Source organism: Triticum dicoccoides, chromosome 4B (assembly GCF_002162155.2).
Source record: "Triticum dicoccoides isolate Atlit2015 ecotype Zavitan chromosome 4B, WEW_v2.0, whole genome shotgun sequence".
Lineage (NCBI taxonomy): Eukaryota > Viridiplantae > Streptophyta > Magnoliopsida > Poales > Poaceae > Triticum > Triticum dicoccoides.
Window position 1 is genome coordinate 389218825 of NC_041387.1, and position 14622 is coordinate 389233446.

Here is a 14622-nt window from a genome sequence, read left to right on the forward strand (position 1 = left end):
TCAAACCGCATAACAACATACGTTGTTCCCTTTGTCATCGGTATGTTACTTGCCCGAGATTTGATCGTCGGTATCCAATACCTAGTTCAATCTCGTTACCGGCAAGTCTCTTTACTCGTTCCGTAATGCATCATCCCGTAACTAACTCATTTGGTCACATTGCTTGCAAGGCTTATAATGATGTGCATTACCGAGAGGGCCCAGAGATACCTCTCCGACAATCGGAGTGACAAAACCTAATCTCGAAATACGCCAATTCAACATGTACCTTCGGAGACACCTGTAGTACTTCTTTATAATCATCCAGTTACGTTGTGACGTTTGGTAGTACCCAAAGTGTTCCTCCGGTAAACGGGAGTTGCATATTTCTTATAGTTACAGGAACATGTATAAGTCATGAAGAAAGCAATAGCAGTATACTAAACGATCAAGTGCTAGGCTAACGGAATGGGTCATGTCAATCACATCATTCTTCTAATGATGTGATCCCATTAATCAAATGACAACACATGTCTATGGTTAGGAAACATAACCATCTTTGATTAATGAGCTAGTCAAGTAGAGGCATACTAGTGATTATATGTTTGTCTATGTATTCACACATGTATCATGTTTCCGGTTAATACAATTCTAGCATGAATAATAAACATTTATCATGATATGAGGAAATAAATAATAACTTTATTATTGCCTCTAGGGCATATTTCCTTCAAACATATATTTGGAAAATGGTCAATATATATCTAAAACATGTTCAACCTGTATATGAAAAATATACAACTTGTTTTTTAAAAAGTCAAAATGTTTTTAAAAATGACTAAAAATAAGATAATGAAACTAACAGAAAAACTGAAAAACAAAGAAATTTGATATAAGAAAACACAGAAGTTTTTAAAACCGGTCCATAGAAGCTTCCCAAAACCGATTCAAGGAAGCTATTCATTATTGGACCAACCTGATAGCGTGAGCGCCAAAGGCGAGCCATTCTTCAGTCTCACATTAGGCGAGATATATCCCTAGGGCTTCAGACATTGATTGGCACAAGAGCCCTCGCCTGCCGCGAGAGCTATATCTTGCTTGTAGTGAGAAGGAACAAGCTCTCACGTCACATACTCACTAGCATGCCGGCTCATTAGCGCAGTTACTCGATCGCTGTGGTTCTATCGCTGTTGCTTGGTTTTCTTCGGGTTTTTTTTCATTTTATTTTATTTTCATTGATTCTTTTTATTTTTCAATATGCTTTCTTTTGTTTTTCCTTATTCTTTGATATAGCTTCTATTTTCTTTGTTTTTCCTCAGTTTTTATAGGGGTTTTCCTTTTTCTTTGGTTCCTTTTTACTCTTTGATATAAAAATCTTTTTTCTTTGATATAAGTTCTCTTTTCTTCATTTTCTCATTTTTCTTCTCTTTTGGTTTTTTGTTTCTTCATTGGTTTTAATGTTTTTTCGTTATTCTTTGTTTCTTTATTGGGTTGCATTGTCTTTTCATTCTTTTTGCAATTGTTTCTTTGGTTTTCCTTTTTCTTTGATTCCTTTTGTTTCTTTTTTAGTTTTCATTGTTTTTGTTTCCTTCGTTTCTTTTTGTCTTTCGTTCTACATTTTCCATATGCGTCAAGAACATTTTACATGTTTAACATTCATTAAATACAACTTTAATATTTTTTGAATGCATGGTCAATATGTTTTGCATGGACGTTTTTAACATTTTTCAAATTCTTGATTAACATTTTTCAAATACAAGCTTAACGTTTATTTTAGTACATTGTCACATTTTTCTATACACATTTTTAACATTTTAAAATGAATGATTAACATTTTCCAAATACAAGATTAAATTTTTTTAATGTGTCGACAACCATTTTTTATACACATTTAACTTTTTTAATGTGTGGTCAAATTTTTTTTCTATATAAAATTTAAAAATTTCAAAAGCTTGATTAACATCTTTCAAATAAAAATTTAACATTTTTTAGTACAATACAGGATTAACTTTCTTATGGCCAACATTTCTTTCTATACACATTTAACATATTCTAATGCTTGATTAACATTTCTTAAATACTTGTTAAACATTTTTTTAATACATGGTCAACATTTTTTCTGTACACATTTAACATTTTTCAAATGCTTGATTAACATTTTTCAAAAACTTGTTTAACACTTTTCGTAAATGCTTGATTAACACTTTTTAAATACATGATCAACTTTTTCATAGACACTGTATATTTTTTGTATACATGAGAGACATTTTTTGTATACATATTTAGCATTTTTCAAATAGTTCGTTCACACTTTTTCAAATGTTTTATGTGAAGTAATTTTTGTAATACTAGTAAATATGTACTTGCAATGCACTTTAATATTAGACATTATATTAACTCAAATGATAACGTCTACATGTGTGGCATATTTGCACATCGCCCAAATGTCTTGATCTACCTTGATTCTGTTTTGCACGGATCTTAAAGGAATCTGAGTGCCACATAGCGTGTTGTGTGGGCGTTAGAGCGCTCGCCCACATGACCGGCAGCGCGTGGTTTGCCAGCTGCGCCATGTGGATGAATCGGTTCCCGCTCACACAGTCACCAACCAGTCCACTCTTCGCCCACACGACGCTCGTACGATGATAGATGGCAATTGCAGTTGCGCGTATACGGCAACTAGGTAAACACACATGGCAACTATAATTCGTTGATAGATTGCAATTACAGTTGCGCGTACGTGGCAATCAGATAAACACATATGACAACTATCAAACCCATTAACCGTCGCGCAAGGGGGAGCAAAGAGCTATGCCATGTCGGGAGATTTTACTGTCACAGGGATTGGGATCACAAGGTAAATTCCCCATGAAGGTAGCCCACTCACGCGACCTCCCCTCTCTCTCGTTTCCTCTCCCATGTAGCCCGCCGCCGCTAGCGTCGCCAGCGGAAGAGGAACGGGCCGCGCTCTCCCACGCAGCCACGCCAACGTCGTCACGCCTTGTGGGAGGAGAAGGTGACGACGACGACGGTTCGATCTGTGGTCTGCCTCGGCATGGCATGGGAGGCAACGGATCGATCCGGTCAACCCAGCGTCGTCACGCTCAAGGCCGTCCGCGGCAGCTGCAAATTGAGGCGGCGACTACAAATCGAAGGTCAGTGCATGTCTCTTCTTCCCATCCCTCCAGGGAAAGTTCTGGAAATCTGGGCGGCGGCGGCAGTCAAGCTGGGCACGGCGCAGACGGCAAACGCAACTGAGGGCGCACAGCGGGTGTGCGTCGGTGCTGTGAGTTGGCTGCGTGCTGCCAGTGGCGTGCGTGTGGTGTTCGTGCTGCTGGAGGCGTGTGTGCGTGCTAGATGTGTGGTGTGAACTGCCGCCGTGGTGTGCGCCTGCTGCGCTGATTTTGTGATTGATTTTCTTCTGTAGGAGCTGAAAGGGACAGACTACCGGGAAGTCAGGGGCTACATATCCCTCCTCTCCTTGATTTTCTCTCCAAAATCAGAGGTAACCTGTTTACTAAATCCATATGTGCTAAATTCTAATGCTTCTAAACATTTCTTGGTCTTATGTGCCTGTTAACTTTTACGGGGAATCTGGTTGTCCTTGTGCTTTACCATTGTGAAGTTCTTCACTATGCCTGCCATTAGACTTGAGAATGGTTTGGACTCAAACTAAAATTTCAGTTCAGTTTTTTCCATTAGTTTGCTTTGGATTGGGTTAAATGGGCTGAGCACCAGTGATAATTTGGTCTAGTGTGGGCTTTAGCAATTATACTAGATCGGCTTAGTTTGGTCTTGACAGAGACCGATCTGTCCCACCCCGTTTCAATCCATAGACAAAAGCTGGATCGAGTGACCAATTCGACTGTACTGTACGAGACCAGCGACTCCATTCGCCTCCGTGGGTTAGATGCCGTTGCTGCCGGTGGCGCATGCTTGACGCCGAGCCTTTTGCAACTGCTGTTGGGTGTGCCCTCTCTTCTAAACCCCCCTTGCCTCTGTAGGTAGAGATGCTGATGACTACAAAACTGTGCAATCTTGGCCACCGGTTCCTCCTCGAGCTCCGAACACCTCTTCGTGCGCGGCGACCGATGCAGCGTCACCTCCATTGCCGTCACCATCTTCCCAGCCGTGGCGTCCAGGAGCTCGTCGTCGTCCTCGTTCGACGCCTCCGCCTTTGAGGCCAAGAGGCTCTGCCTCGATGCCGACGCGCGGGCCGACACCGCCGTGAGGCCGAGGGCATCACACGCAACCCCCGCCACATCCACCACCGCATCTCTAACTTCGATGTCGCAATCGTCACTGCCGATTTGGTTCGCTCTCTCTCCGTCTCCCTTTCACTTATCTCCCATGCAGCTCCCGCCACAAATACTAGCATGCTGTTCACACTACATCGCAGAATTGGGGAGCCTCACTTTTGAATTTTTAGTCATGCTCAAGCATTGCAGAGTTGTCAATGAACTGACTGCTAATTTTGTTAAGAAAAATAGAATGTTCTCTAAGTACCCTTTGTTTTTTAGAAAAGGAGGATAACAATGCGCCGCTTCATCACTGAGTTACGGAGGTTGGGCGTGTTGACGGATGCACAATGCGTGAAGGTCAATCTGAATTGATTTGCCTAGCAGTACTGTTTATGTCTTTGTGAAGATTGATTTGCTAGCAGCTTATTTTTCTTTTAGATGCTCAGGTCATGTTAAATACTGAGGAATTCTTTGACAGACCCTATAGCAATGTGGCATCTGCGGATGGAGATTGCTAGCAATTCTACTGGTGGTTGATTTTGGCGGGTGGTACAAACTTGATTCAAAATCTGCAGGCAGCAACTCTTCTCATATGATAGAACACTCTCAAGTATCATTGCTGAAAGATGTCATTGTACCTTACACACATTTGCTCCCTACCATGCACCTATCAGAAAATATGGATTGCCCCACTCTTCTGTACTTGAAGGGAGCCAAACACAGACATCAGGTTTGTGTTATTTGTCTATTTGTCATAAAATCAAGCTTCTGGTTTATGCAGTATATTTGGAATGGTTTATGTGCACCTCATCAGTAATTTCATAAAAATGTAAAAATATGTACATATAGTATTTGTAATTTACTTCCTGAGCCTAGGCAAACTGTTCTCTATTTTTTATCATCTTGAAATTCCTGAAATTGTATCACCTATATAGTACATGAGACTAGCACTCTTAATAATGGTAAATGGTTCATTCTACCTAAAAATCTTTTAAGTATCTGTTATATGCGAGGCTAGCTTTTCAAACACAAATGTTTGGTTCTTTTTGTGTGTGTCTATATTTGTACCATAAAGCATCATTTGAACCATTTTGCTTAAATAAACACTGAAGAGCTTAATTTTTGTCTTTCTCACGCCTTTTGTAAAGAACTGATGATCGATAGTGACAACATTACACGTGATTAAGCTGCAACACTAAGTTGTCCCTACGATTTGTATATCTGAACGAAGTAGCTAAATTCAGCCTAGCTTATACTGCTTGCAAAGTACTAATTAAACCACCTATTTAATCAATCCATTTGATTGTTTTCAGGGTGGTTTGTTGCGTGAAAAACTGTGGGACTTGATGGTTAATGAGCCTGATGTTATCATGGAAGAAGGTTTTCCTAATGCCACACGACATGGGCAATCAATTAAAGGGATGCGGGCAGTGGCGTAGGCAGCCCTGAGCCACGCCCCGGGCCAATAGTCAGTGCTACAGTAGCTACAGTAGCTAAACTGCTACAATTACCAAAAGATATCAGCCACACGCCCCGGGCCATGGCCCCCCTAGCCTGGGGCCTGTCTACGCCACTGGATGCGGGTATCAGAGTTGGCCGATGCAACATCACCGATTTGGAAGGAGGGGTGCAAATCTGAGGATGGATTGATGATATAGTTTTTAAACTGTGCTTGCTGATAAGAACTACTCTACATGTTTTTTACAGGTTAATTGTGAGGATGTTGTGCTTTAGAGAAATGATTTGCATGTTGCAAGCTTGTATTTCTATATAGCAAGCCACATGGCGCTAGCAACTCGATCTGCCATACCTAGGTCGACGATGCGGCAGCCTCCATTGCTGTGTCCGGAGGCGAGGAGGGGGAGCAGCCGCTCCCGGACGAGGTCGTCTTCGGCACCTAGATCCTCTTCATCAATCTTTCCCACCTGGACGAACGCACCATCACCTCTTCAGATCACATCACCCTCTTTCTTTCCTTTTCTCTTCATTCCTCTCTGTTCCTCTTACGTTTCTCTCCTTGGACCACTCCAGAAGGTGTCAATTTGTACTATTTTTTCTTGTTGCCTTGTACAATCTGTCAATCATACACTCCTGACCTGTATGTATGTGCTGGCTGATTAATTTGTGCAATACAAAGGACATATTTAACACAATACAAGAGGCCATGGCAGACCAATCTTGCAATTTCACCTTCCATTTGATATCTCTGCTCTAAGATAAGGTAATATTAGTTGGATCCGTGCTACTTCCTCCAATACCGGTATAATGATTGGCATGTGTGTATTGCAGATATGACACACATCTGCTTGGAAATGGAGGCGGTTTCGTCTTGGTCTGTGTCTTTGTCATCCGGCAAGTGTCTAGATTTCTTTTAATTTCTTGAGTATTTTTCTTTTAAAAGCCGAAGTGCAGTGTCATTCCGTTGAGGAGGTTAGCTCTTTTGCTCTTCACAAGTTTCTGCTGATATTTGACTAACGTGGTACTATGATTCGGCACTATCATTTTTGTTTGACTTATATACTTCCATGTTTTTCCTTGTCAGAAACATTCAAGCCACTGTAACATGTTTCGTAAGCAAGACCTTAAATCGTGTTTCTGGATCTGTCTCAACAAGGATATGAAAGAATTACCATCACTATAGCTGGATATCATACATGATATTGGGGATACATACTTGCTATGGTTTTCCCATTATAAGGTATACATGTTGCAGCTATAACGGGCTATTATAAGATACAAGGTATAAGTGTCGTAGCTATATCAATTAGTCTTTCCACTATGAAACAGACCAAAATTGTCATGCATCAACGGTTACCATATATGTGCTATGTACTTCCTGCAAATCCCACACCACTAATTTCCGGTAAACCCACACAACTAATTGATATTGTATAGAATGTAGGGCTCATTTCACGGTAGCGGATCCTCTAACATCCCCAAGGGATGTCACGAAGCTACAGTGAAATGCGTGTGTAAAGCGAAGAAGGGATGTCAGGGTTACTGTAGCAACCACTGTGCAAATTTATTGTAGCATGTACAATAATAAATCAAAAAATAATTTTATTACAACATAAATTTGTTTGTATGTAATTTTTGTAAATGCATACAATAGATTTGTAATTTGCAAATTAATTATAATCATTTTAGGCTTAACCATATGGATGTGAAGAAGGGATGTCACGGTTACTGTAGCTTACGTGACATCCCTTGAGGATGTTAGAGGTCGTTGACTAGATCGTCCTAATTATCGCACCGTACTAAGTGGTTGAATTATCGTTTTGATTGGAGCAAGGCGACTATAGCGGCGAGATCTTATAAGTGGTTCTTAGTGGTGTACCTGCTGAGGGTGATCAATTTGGTCTGGATTGGAATTTACTTTTTTTTTGTGATTGCTTCTCTGAAAATTGATTAAAAAATAATATGCATATTCATTCCTGACATTTGATGCCTAGATGTTTAATTTTATTCTAGAATGTCAGGAATGCCTAGATGTTATTCTTTGGAAGTTCCAACTTCAAACTAATTAGATCATTGTTTCAACATTTTATTTGTTTTCCTATGAAAACATAATTGTGATGTTGGTAGTCGACAAACAATGCATCGAGTGCAAGAATTCTTATGGATCAATGCACATAACAGTTATGCAGCAAGCCTTTCTCTATAAAGTTCAAATTGTATACAATGAAGATTCTGAAGTTGGTCAGATTTTGTATCTTTTTGCTAATATAGATTGTCTTCAGTATTTTGCATGGTTTATGATGTAATTTATGGATCAATATTTTTGCATAAAGCTCCCATGTGGACTATAGTTTTCTTCTGTTGCAGTTGTGTTGCATTAGTTGCCCAACATAAAAGCTCTAAGATTTGGTACATGTTTTCATGCTAATATTTTTAAGCTGCTGATAGTTATACTTCATGTGCTTTGATGATGAATTCATTTAGCAAATGGCATTTTCATGCAAAAGTCAATATTTTCTGCAATTTAAAAGTGCCTTATATTTGCATATAAATTATTTGATGTCACAGTATGAGCCTTTAGGTCCTTATTTAATATATTTACATACCCTTCTCCTTTTAGCCCTCGGGTCTGAAATAAAGTGAATTCTTATTGTAAATACACTTGATTCTTTCCATATGGTAATGACAGTTCTAGGATTAGTTCTTAACTGCTTATGACTTGTTACCAAGTACTTCTACTTAATATTTCTTATTATTTGTTGTCAGATTCACCTAAAGGTACCATATTTATTTTTGTTAATAATTGAAGGGGAGCACGTCCAGCTATCGTACGAGAAGAAGTGCGCGCAGCCAAGGACCCAGGATGCCAGTGGTGTGCAGCCGTTCGCATCGAGAGGACCAAGGCTGCCATCAGGGACCTCCGAACCAAGCTCGACATCTCCGCCGCCTCATTGACTTCTGCGACGACTCATCTCAATGTACATGTATTTATTATAGTGTGCTCGATCTGTCCCCCCAAAAACCCTGATGCTGCCTGTGTTTGATCAATGTTTCGTATTTCGGTGTTGTATGTACATGCTGGCAAAGATGTGGCGAGTCATTGGCGACGTGCACCGGGTGATGAAGCGCACAACAAATGAGGTTGAGGTGAGGCATCAGAGGCATGCCAGCCAACATGTGAGGCAATTCCTATTGTTGTATCTTCTGTCGCCATGCGGCTAGATGCTTCTGTCGATTGATGGCATTTTAGTTTCTTTCTCACGTGGTGCATCAGTATAATAAGTTTATGAAAAATTGCATGTATGTGTTATCTAGACCCAAAAGAAAAATTGAAGGGGCGTTTGCACTGCTCAGTACATTCTCTGAATATGTTGCATTTGCACTGCTCTTTGTAAAATATAATTTGTACTATGAAGTACGCAAACTGACATATGATCTCTTATAAAATACAGACTGAACCTGAGCCAATGACCTATCCTTAGAGGCCTAGAGAAACTATTTGTGATGTATGTTAGGAAGACCGGATTTTGCAAGTTTATTGAAAGATGCAAGTTTCACCATCCACTTGATTGGTCTGCACCTGATTGTATTGCAAAATGGAAGGAGAGAGGTAACATCAATAAATAATCCCACTAAATGTGTTGTCAATTCAGGATATAAATGGAAGGAGAGGGGATATCTTATTGGTTTTCTATAATGCATTCCCCATTTTATTTTTGCAAGCCATTCCCACTTTCTTACCTATACATGATGGCCCTAATTTTCCCTTTTAGATCAGACCCTGTTCCAAATATGATTGAAATGAATCCAATACTAATTATGATTTGCAAGCTGAATATTAAAGTAATAACTACACTCACTACCGCAGGATGTTGCTAATGCGACACTACGATCAGAGACCCTTTCACGAAACTGTGTGCGATGCATTAATCGCAGACGATGGTGTAAAAGAACCATAAAAAAGGTGCAAAATGTTTGCGATGACAGAGCTATCAAACACCGTTCAGATTTTAGTTACGTGTGCAATGCAGGGTACACGGTTAGTCCATTCGAACTATTTGTGATGAGGCAAAACAACAGAAACGGGCAGCCATATCAATATGTGTGCGATATACGGCATACAGTTCACTTCGCTGAACTGTTTGCTATTAGGGTGTGCAACAAAAACGATTAGCCAGATCAAGGTGTGTGTGATATACGGCATACGGTTCACTCAGACGAACTGTTTTCAATTAAGGAACACAACAGAAACGGTTCAACTTAACAAGATGTCTATGATATGCGGCATGCAGAGCACATGAATGAACTGTTTGCAATGAGCCAAAAGAACATAAATGAGACCTGTAAACAAGATGTGTGTGATACGTGGCAAACAAACGACTTGGATGAACTGTTTGTGATGAGAAATTACAACACAGACGGTTAAACAGTAAGTTCGTGTGCGGTTCTGTGTGTACAAAATACTTTGAAAAATACAAACTAGTTGCTTGCAGTGGCTAGGAGTATCGCACATGATGCGTCTGCGAGTACTCGTGTGCGATGATTAGTAAGTTACATATACGTTTTATTATGTTAACATGTGTGTGAATTTGCAATATGAACAGTTAATATGTAAATGCCTTCTGGACATCAGACACACGCTTAAACTCAAAGAACTGTGTACGATACTAATACTTTCCATGAAAATTTAAGAACTTAGCTAACAACATTTGAGTAACATATATATATAGTGGTTACACTATTTGACAAAAGGAGGATCTTCGTAACACAATTTTGACAACCATATGGTCCATATTTAGATATTTAACATAGTAACAACTATCACATTTTAAGAGGCTAACGGCCAACGATCATATGATCCATATGTACATACTTAATATAGTAATAGCTAGCACATTTTAAGAGGCTAAGGGCCAACAACCACAACTATCCGCTGGAAGCAGCTTGATCACACGGACTCGGCATCTCGTCAATGAAAAGGAAGATCCCTCCTGTGCCTTGGTAGAGCATGAGTAGAATAGTGTCTTCAATTTTCTAATATGGATGCATTGCCACGACAAGCGAGAAGTTGTTAATTTGAATGGTTCCATTTCTGCGGGAAATGCATTACCTTACAATCACTTTGACGTTATTAGCAGGAACAAGTGTAATTCGACCGCGCCGGAAAATCAAACCAAGAACTGCTACAACGGGCAATTTCTGTTGAAATATAGAATAAAAACCAATTGTAGGAAAAATTTGTCATATATATATATATATATAGTTTATGAGCATCAACATTAAAATAAGACTTTTTACCAGCGTTTTATGCACACAATTGGTCTTGTTCAATGTGTGCACCATATGTATAATTAATCCCATCCAAAATCCAACATTCATACGCTGTGCTATCTCTGTCAGATCATCAACAAAGTCTATCACATGATTCAAGTCCTTCCAGTGAAATTTGGTACGCTTAGTAACATACAGATCGTTCACTATGCATCCAAAATATCCTGCTTAAAAGGTGGAAAGGTATTATTTATTCCGAACATGGCAGAAGAATATATGGTGTGCATAATTTGGTAAATAGAATTTTTTACTGCCTAGGAACGAAGTTAGAAAATGAAATCACAATTGGTTCTTAAATAGTGATCAATTAGCCGAACAAATACCCCGATTTTGCTAAAGAATATGACAGCATGGAGAAAGTTGAAAGGACACTAACCTCGATCAGACTTTGATCGGCTGATGACGTTGTGGAAGTAAACATCCATGTTAATTAGGCCAAGCTGTGGTGCACGCACTAGAATTTTATTGCCAGCTTTCAGTTCATAACACTTAGATGTTTTTCTCCAAAGGCCTGCATTAAAATAGGAGTGACCATCTTTATCAAGTTTTACGCTAACCGTCATTGTATGTCCATGCTGCGTTGTCAATATGACATCCTGGGAGTCATCAACAAAGTTAAGCCCAAGATTTCCTTCTACTCCTATTCTTGCAAAGCAAGGGATGTACTGCTTGAAATAAAAATTAAGATCGTAAATTAGATATATTGAAATAACAGAGTAAGATGCAAATGTGGGAGTAACTGATAGAATAGAGCAATATATAGATGAAAGCAAAATACAAAAATACATAATTAAAATAGATAATGTAACAAAGATTTGATGCAAATATATAGATGACAACATACGGTATATGTTCACAAATTTAGGCCATGCCGACCATGGTAAGTTGAGATTGAACATACTGAGCGCTCGCTGAAGTCATCCGGAATGGTGAGATAGAACTTCGTTTCCGACTGACCGCGACCAGACTTGCCCGACTTGTGCTTGCACTATGGACACATGAATGAACACCCACGAATCAGCTAGAACAAAAATGATTCCACGACGATTTCCGCCGGTTGATTAACAGCGATGGACGAACTGCGATAAGAGATGAGTGAATGTTTTGCTAAGTTGATTACCTTCTCCATGAGAAAAATCCCCGGCCCAATCCCGCAGAAAACCCCATTCGACAAGAGTCTAGAATGTCGGTGCAGATAGGCGGCGGAAAGCGGTAGGGGCAAAATCCCGTGCCGTTTGGAGCGTGACTCCGCCCGCCAACAACAGCGCCGTCAAGCTTAGGGTGGCCGCCGCGATAGAAGTTGATGAGGTGCAGAGTTGCGGAGGAGTCCGCTGTGAGTGGGTGGGGACGAAGGGGGCAAGGGTTTTCTTTTTTCCTTTTGCATGTGTTAGTGAACACACATGGTTCGCAGAGGCGACGGAGATGAATCGTGTGCGATAGTAAATCACCGAGATTCAATGGGAATCCAAATTTCCTTTGTCCTTTCTCCATGAGTTTTTCTCTATGATGAACATAAACCCTGCTAATCACCATGTTCAGATTTGGCACTTTTGCGGGTTCATTTACAATATTTAGGGGATTATGTGCATTTTCTAGGCATTAATGCACATAATTCAAATTCAAACAATCGGTGCTTGAAAAGGTGCACGAGAACGGTCTGGAAAACCATGGTCATGCTATTTAGTAAATTCTCATGCCTTTTACAAGGAACGGGCAGATATTTCAAGGAAATGTGTTTACTGGTACTATACAAAAATGAAATACATGCTTGGAAAACACGACCCTTGGCATGGTGCCATGGTATGGCCTCACCATGCCCTGGTAAAAAATTGAGAATGTTTGTCTTATGCCGTCATGCACGCCATTCATAACTCGAACCATCACCGAGGAAAATTCATGGTTTCGAGGGGAATCAACAATATTGAAGGGGCCGGGAATCCAAATTTCCTTCCTAGCTTGTCATTTAGTTTTTTCTACAATCAACATACCCCCTCGAATGTAACGTGCTCAAATTTGGCATTTTCTGGGCTCATTTACCATATTAGGGGATTATGTGCATTTTTTAGGCATTAATCCACATAATTCAAATTCAAACAATTGGTGCATGGAAAGGTGCACACGAACGGTCTGGAAAGACCATACTCGTGGTATTTAGTAAATTCTCAAGCCTTTTACAGGCAATGGGCAGAGATTTCAAGGGAATGCGTGGCAATAGTGAACTAAAACGCGTCATTTACTGGGTGAGCAACTATAGAAGAATTAATTACGTGCTTGAAAAACATGACGCCTGGCATATGGTGCCATCATGGTATGGCCTCACCGTGCCCTGGTTAAAAGCTGAGAAGGTTTGATTAATGTCTTCATGCACGCCCTTCATAAATCGAACCATCACCGAGGAAGTTCCAGGCTTTCGAGAGGGAAATCAGCAAGATTGAAGGGGAATCCAAATTTCCGTCCTAGTTTGTCATTCAGTTTTTTCCAACGATCAACATACTGCCTCAGATGCAACGTGTTCAAATTTGACATTTTTCCGGGCTCATTTACCATATTTAGGGCATTATTTGCATTTTCTAGGCATTGATGCACATAATTCAAATTTGAACAACCAATGCATGAAATGTGCACAAGAACGGTCTGGAAAACCATGCTCGTGCTATTTAGTACATTCTCATGCCTTTTAGAAGGAATGGGCTGATATTTCAAGGAAATGTGTGGCAATAGTCAACCATAAACGCGTCATTTACTGGGTTAACAACTATACAAAAATGAAATAATGCTTGGAAAACATGACGCCTGGCATGGTGCCATGGTATGGCCTCACCATGCCCTGGTAAAAATTTGAGAATGTTTTCCTTATGTCGTCATGCACGCCTTTCATAAATCGAACCATCACCGAGGAAGTTTCATGGTTTCGAGGGGGAAATCACCAAGATTGAAGGGGGATCCAAATTTCCTTTGGCCATGAGTTTTTTTTTCTATGATGAGCATACACCCTGCAAATCATCGTGTTCAAATTTGACACCTTTTCGGGTTCATTTACCATATTTAGGGGATCATGTGCATTTTCTAGGCATTAATGCACATAATTCAAGTTCAAACAATCGGTGCATGAAAGCGTGCACAAGAACGGCCTGGAAAATGATGCTCGTGCCATTTAGTAAATTCTCATGCTTTTTACAAGGAATGGATAGATATTTCGATAAAATGTGTGGCAATAGTCAACCACAAGCGTTTTTATTGGGTTTTCAACTATAGAAAAAATGAAATAAGTGCTTGAAAACATGACGCTTGGCATGGTGCCATGGTATGACCTCACCATGCCCTGGTAAAAATTTGAGAAGGTTTGGCTTATGTCGTCATGCACGCCCTTCATAAATTGAACCATCATCGGGGAAGTTCCATGCTTTCGAGGGGGAAATCATCGAGATTGAAGGGGAATCCAAATTTTCTTTGTTCTTTGCCCTGGAGTTTTTTTCTACGAAGAACATACACCCTGCAAATCACCGTGTTCAAATTTGGCATTTCTCCGGGCTCATTTACCATATTTAGGGGATTATGTGCATTTTCTAGGCATTTGGCGCATATAAATCCAATCCAGCTACAGTTGCACGGA

The 14622-nt window shown here is 40.0% G+C and overlaps 1 long non-coding RNA gene across 11 annotated transcripts; it reads left to right on the forward strand.

Annotated features, from left to right (window-relative positions):
* The first annotated feature begins 2754 nt into the window (after nt 1–2754).
* On the forward strand, nt 2755–9060 carry LOC119296270. Of its 11 annotated transcripts, none has more exons than XR_005145059.1 (9): nt 2755–3134; nt 3407–3484; nt 3984–4292; nt 4500–4577; nt 4699–4950; nt 5534–6254; nt 6358–6441; nt 6510–6918; nt 8488–9060. It is a non-coding gene; the product is annotated as an uncharacterized LOC119296270 (long non-coding RNA). The 11 variants fall into 11 exon arrangements; XR_005145062.1 differs by having other exon boundaries at nt 2757–3134; nt 5534–6441; nt 8488–8662; nt 8766–9060; XR_005145061.1 differs by having other exon boundaries at nt 2758–3134; nt 5534–6441; nt 8488–8656; nt 8766–9060.
* Nucleotides 9061–14622: the final 5562 nt, after the last annotated feature.